The sequence below is a fragment of the Piliocolobus tephrosceles genome, chromosome 19 (genome assembly GCF_002776525.5).
Source record: "Piliocolobus tephrosceles isolate RC106 chromosome 19, ASM277652v3, whole genome shotgun sequence".
Taxonomy (NCBI): Eukaryota; Metazoa; Chordata; class Mammalia; order Primates; family Cercopithecidae; genus Piliocolobus; species Piliocolobus tephrosceles.
In genome coordinates, this window is record NC_045452.1 from 48524247 (window position 1) to 48531063 (window position 6817).

Consider the following 6817-nt stretch of genomic DNA (forward strand, 5'->3'; position numbering starts at 1 on the left):
ATTTATTTATTTATTTATTTATTTATTTATTTATTTATTTATTTATTGTTTGACATGGAATCTTGCTCTGCCACCTGGGCTGGAGTGGAGTGGCATGATCTCGGCTCACTGCAACCTCTGCCTCCCAGGTTCAAGCGATTCTTCTGCTCCAGCCTTCTGAGTAGCTGGGACTACAGGCGCCCACCAGCACCCCCAGATAATTTTTGTATTTTTAGTAGAGATGGGGTTTCACCATATTGGCCAGGCCAGGCCAGTCTCGAACTCCTGATCTTGTGATCCACCTGCCTCAGTCTCCCAAAATGCTGGGATTACAGGCGTGAGCCACCATGCCCGACCTGTATTTTTAATAGAGATGGGTTTCACCATGTTGGCCAGGATGGTCTTGATCTCCTGACCTTGTGATCTGCCCACTTTGGCCTCCCAAAGTGCTGGGATTACGGGTGAGATGGCTTCCACTTCTTAAAAATCCCAATTTCACCCAATGATAATTTCGCCCTTCCGCATAACTCCATATATGCAGACTTGGGAATAAAAGTGTAGCCCCAAAGAGATGAGGAAGGATGAAAAGCTTGTAAGAGAAGTCATGGTGGCAGCATTCACTTGTAAACTGTTGAGTGACAAGGTGTATCATCACTTTTTGTGGAGCAATATCATTCACTTTGGCTTATACTTCACATGTAACTATCATTTTATATAGGATCCCAAACCATGGCAGAGACTTTGATTTTTAACTTCCTTGATTCTGGGTACATAGTAAGGAAAGGACTTCTATTAGCAACCTGAATTTTAAAACAATTCTGTAATTACTCAAAGATTTATTAATATCATGACTCCCTGAGATGGCACATGACAAGAGTCACATCTCTTCCCAAATCTATAACCTCAATCTACATATGAGAAAACCTCAGGCAGATTCAATTGGGAAATATTCCACGAAATATCTGGCTCTCTAAAACTGTCAAGATCATAAAAGTCAAGAAAAGACCAATGAACCATGAGCAATTGGAGATGACTGAGAGGTACAAAAACCAAATGCAATGTGAATTGGATTCAAGAACAGAAAAAAAGAACATTAAAAGAAAAATGTGAATAGTGCTGCAATGAACAATGGTCCTAGAACTTAAAATAAGTTAATAAAAACAGAAAAATGGTAAAATAAAGTCCATAGTTTAGTTAAGAACACCATACACAGTTAATTTCTTTGGTTTGATGAGAATAACGTACATTTTCTTGTTTTTCAGTAGAGTTTGAACATAAATAAAAATTAGACTCACTGGTATAAGTAGAAAAATACAACAAATTTTTCTCAGATCTGGTTTTCTAGAATTTTTAATTAGTTGAATTATTATCAACATCATGGCTTTAGTATAGAAAAGACACTAAATCCCTGAAAAAAGTATTATTTGGATAAAGAGAGAAGAAATATTAAAAAGTCAAAGTTATTCTTTGTGGAATGTTGTGCAAAAAAGAGTAAAATTAATTGGGGCCTAGAGCAAATAAGAGTGTAACTAACAAAAGTCTTCTTTCTTGATGTAAAGGATGGCTATAGAAGGTTAAAATGCAAGTCTAGTTTGAGGCAGGATTGTATGAATGTGAGTGTGAGGTGTCCTTTCATCCGGGCCCTCAATCACACAAGGGGAGCCCAAATTGAGAGGTCAAACAAAAAAAGCCTCCTTAATACCTCGGAAGCATTATCTTACAATTGAGGAAAAAAAAATAATAATAATTATATTAGTCAAAAATTAGCCAGTGGTATGCTACCTCTGCTAGATCATTCCCATCTTGAGGCATATAAAAGGCCTTTACAGGAAGTATTCATACTGAAGTCACCTACACTCCTTTCTACCCAAGGACAACCTCCACAGCCATCACCATGTGTGGCAGCTACTACGGAAACCACTATGGCGGCCGTGGCTATGGGTGCTGTGGTTAGGGAGGCCTGGGCTGTGGCTATGGCTCCTGCTGTGGCTGTGGCTATGGTTATGGCTCCCGCTCCCTCCGCAGCTGTGGCTATGGATGCGGCTCTGGCTCTGGCTCCGGCTTTGGCTACTACCACTGAGGATATCATGGAAGGCTCTCACCATCTATCCCGTGACATCGGGATTCACCAATTCTGAACCCCACATGCTCTGAGCTTAGGGTTAGATTAAGATTATCTTATATCAAAAGTTTCTGATGTGATTTTTGTCGGAAGACTTGCCCCTCCTCCCCCCACCACTCCAGTACCCTCTGGATCTAATATTTTCAACTTCCTTTTCTGTATTTAATGCATGAAAATTAAAATAATGTAAAATTCACCCTATGAACTTCTGTATGGTCTCTCATCAAGAAGATGCTGTTATAGATCTTGCTTTTTGATTTTCATGCAGGAACTTATTTTCTGTTTCTCTAATACAGTTTTTCAATCTGGAATTACCATCCTGATTTTCTTTTCATTAGTATCCAGTATTTATCTTTTTAGCCTTTTTCCCTATTTATATTATCCTAACAGTGTCTCAACATAACCCATGTTATCACTGCTTCAATGGCATAGAAAACTGAGCATGAACAGAGCAGAAAACTGTGCATCATTTATGGGTTGATTCTTTGCATATAAAAATCATTTACTGTCAGATTTGTTCTATGTAGTTCATGTTACGACTCTACATAAATAATTGGTATTTATAATCTAAATAACCGTAATTAAGTAGCATTTATTAGCCGTTTAGCATAGAGCAATCACTGTGCCAAGTCTTTAATGTACATCATCTCAAATGAGCCTCAGAATAAATTCATGATGCATTAAAATTTTCCCCATGTTCCTGTAATCCCAGCACTTTTGGAGGCGAAGACGGGTGGATCATTTGAGGTCAGGAGTTCAAGACCAGCCTGGCCAATATGGTGAAAGGGTCTCTATTAAAAATACAAAAAATCAGCCGGGGGCCGTGGTTGTGCACACCTGTAATCCCAGCTACTTGGGAGGGTAAGGCATGAGAATTGCTTAAACCCGGGAGGCAGAGGTTGCAGTGAGCCGAGATTGTGCCACTGCACTCCAGCCTGGGTGACAGAGCTAAACTCTGTTTCAAGAAAAACAAAGAAAAACTCCCCATTTTAGAGCTGAATAGAAGCAAAGAGAATGAAGTAACTTTCTCAATGGCAGGTGTGGCAAAAGAGATATTTCATACCCACCTGTTGTCTCTCTGTATATTCATAGAAAGTATTTATTTTCCTTGACTCTAGATAATTGCAGGGACTGTTTAACCACTAAATGCAAAGTTATCTCCCAGGATAAGGTTAGTTATTACTAACATTTAATGTTATTGACTTAAATTAAAAGTATCTGAGGAACAATTTCGTTTTTTACCCCTTTACCCAACAAAAATCTTTCATTCCACTTTTCTCTGCTTTTTAAATGTATGCTTACCACTCTATAAAATTTCAGCTCACACATTAGACATCTAGAATCTTTTATGCACATCTCTTACTTTTTTGGCACAATCTTTTTATGCCTTTTCTCCAAATTCTAGGAAAATTTCTCAATCCCTTTTCCCCATCTCATCTCTTAGTAACTTTTGTCCCTTCAGCAATTTTTTCTTTAAATTAACTTTATCATGACAAATACATATTGCCTCTTTTTAGATCTTAATAATTGCTTATATAGTTGCTGTAGCTCTATGTGTTTCATGGCTCTCAAATATTATACATTTTAGAATTTGAAAAAAAAGTGTTGAAGAGTTTTTCCTCCTTTTGCAACAGTACTATTTTTGAAAAGTAGGCTCATTGTGAGTGCTTAGATCAATCCTTTGATTTTCATAGCTAATTAGTTCATATGGTTTTACCCTTAAAAAGAATGATCTGCTACTTAGGATAAAGATTTGTTCCATCAGAACTTATGTGTAGATCTGCTAAATCTTTTGCATACAAACAATTGTAAAGAAAAAGTGTTCATACTTCTAATTTTATTTTGCCTGTTTAGCAATATCCATCATTTTCAAGGGTGATCATATAGTCTGTGCTGTTTATTTTTATGGACCTTACATGAGAAGGAAATACTTACTCTACTAGATGTCTCATTTTAGGGAGCTCTTCCACATTACAGATTTTTTTCCACTTATTCTCCATATCTATTATGAATCTGCTCCAAGTCAGGCATTCATTTGAAGAATATGGAATGTAGACATGGAAAGGGTGGCAAAGATCTCTATTCTCATGGAACTTACACTCTTGAATGAGGCAGGCAGGGAGGGAGACAGACAGTGAGAGACAGACAATAGGCAAGTAAATTATAAAATAAATACAGTAAATTCTGATAGTGATGAGTATTTGTAAAACAGTAAAAATCAATGAGTTAAATAAATTTTTAATCATTTATCGAAGAAGTCAATTTTAAATAGGGTGGTCAGAGAAAACAGATCTAAGAAGACGTCACTTAAGTTGACACCTGAATGAGATGAAGGGTTCTGTTATTCTTTCTGGTATTTTCAAAAGGCGAAATCAGCAGTACAAAGGTAAAAGTATTAAGGAGGGTAACAACTTGGTCTGTCTTAGTTACTGAAGGGTCTGTGTTTGAAGCACGGTAAATAAAAAGGAAAGTGGTAGGAAGTGATGTCCGAGAGGTAGGATAGAGTATTGGAAGACATTTCTTTCTAAATGCAATGGGAATTCTATGAAAGATATGTTCCAGGAAAAGGCTGTGATGTGATTTCTGTTGTGCCATGAGACTGAGATATCAGAAGATAAAACATTTGGTGCCAGGAGAGATCATGGGTTCTGTCTTAGTGATGTTAGATTACATCTATAAAAGGACAAAGATAAAGGACATAAAAGGTGAATAACACAGTTCTGAGATTGAAGTCAAGTTGTGAAGAAGAAATTACTGAAAAAGGTGAGGTTGGAGACAGAAAAGATTGTGCAGTGGAACAGATACAGAATTTGTCAATAAGGAAGAGAGTGTTCCACTGACCTGAATATTGTTTCAGAGCTTCAGTAAAATGAAGACAGAGAAACAAACCATATTTGGATCAGGCAAGACTTCTAAGAAAACTTTCAGTGGAGTGGTGGGTCAAAAGTTCAAAAGATTGAGAGAAAAGGAGATAAGAAAGTGAAAGCAGTAATCTCAGAAATACATTTTTGAAATTTCTTGTGAAGAGGAGAAGTGAATTAAGAAAGTAGCCTGGGAAGCCCAAGGGGGTTTTCTTAGGGAAAGATTAGTTTGTTTAATTTGTTTTCATTGGATACACTAAAGCATGCATGATACTTCAGAGCATCAAGGAAGCAAATACATATTTTTCATGGAATGTTATATAAATAGAACACAGAGGATGTTTAGGGCAGTGAAACTATTCTGCATAATACTACGGTGGTGAATACATGTCATACATTTGTCAAAACCCATGAAATGTACAACACTAAGGATGAACCCTTATATAAACTGTGAACTTTGAGTGATAATGATGTGTCATTGTAAATTCATCTGTTGTAACAAATGTACCACTGTGGTGCAGAATGTGGATAATGGGGGAGATCTGGTGTTGGGAAGGAATGGAATCAGTATATGGGAATTGTGTGTACTTTCTGGTCAATTTGCTGTGAAATGAAAACTGCTCTATTAATTAAGAAATCAGCAATACAATAAGGTACTAATTTTCCAGTTATAAAGATAAATATCACCTCTTCATAAGAGTTAAATAATTCCTGAAATAAATTCAAAGAGAATTGGCTTTATACATTTTTATATTGAGGACATTGAGTTATATGATAGATTGTATCTTTTACAGTCATTTTAATCAGTTACAAAACTACCTGCTGAATAATTCTTTTGTTAACTAATGTAAGTTTAGTTTTACACCTTTTTGGTCTATTAATTCATAAAATATACAGTCTGTAAGCCTAAAAATGGCTGTTAAATGTTTTCAGCTAATGCTGGTTAACAATACTTCTAAGTTGAATGAAAACTGATTGATGGAGTGTAAAGTATGAGATTTAAGGCAACTAACATTTTTCTGTAGGGAAAAATTTAATGTGATATCGTTGAGATTTCTTAACAGTTATAATCTCAATTGTGGAGGGACTGAAATAATATGTAGCCATAATAATGAGTCTAGTTTACAGAAATACAGTTGCCAATAAAAATAAATATACAGTGTATTAAAATGCATGATGAAAGGCAAATGTGTTTGAGCTGATTATTAATAGGAACAACTTTACTATATTGAGACTATTTTCTTTTGACTAATTTGAATTACTTATCAAGGCAGACTAATTGATGGATTATAGGGATCTTGTGTCCTGAATTCTAAAGGAAGGTTAATTGAAGTATAAGTGGTTTCCTTTCTTGCACCCTCTTCACTGCTGCATAAGTTAATCCCCCATTTTTGACTCTATTTGGAATCTATATTAAATGTATTAACAGTCTTTGAACACAGAACATCACTGAAGTATCAGCATCCTGATCATTACATAATCATACCTCCTTCATGCATCCTATACAAAACAAACTCTGTTTTGAGATAATAACAAATTCTTTTGACTTTGTTGGGTCTCAGAATAGCCTGAATTGTCATAGCAAAATGGATGATCATAAATATTTCAATAGTTATTCAAGAGAGTATCATGTGCCTGATTAAAAATAGATTACTTACTTAATGTTGCATATCTTTACAAAGGAGCATACTGTTGTCTAATACACTGGTAAAATCAAACAGTTAAAGAAAATAACTCAGTCATAATATTAGCTGATCACTGTATATCTCAAAATACCAAGAGATCTTCCACTGATTTGTGCAGAATTACCAAAAAAAAAAAAAAAAAAAAAAAAAAAAAAAAAAAAAAAAAAAAA

At 35.5% G+C, this 6817-nt stretch overlaps 1 pseudogene; it reads left to right on the forward strand.

The window, feature by feature from the left end:
- The first annotated feature begins 550 nt into the window (after positions 1-550).
- LOC111527102 lies at positions 551-2059 on the forward strand (annotated as a pseudogene).
- Positions 2060-6817: the final 4758 nt, after the last annotated feature.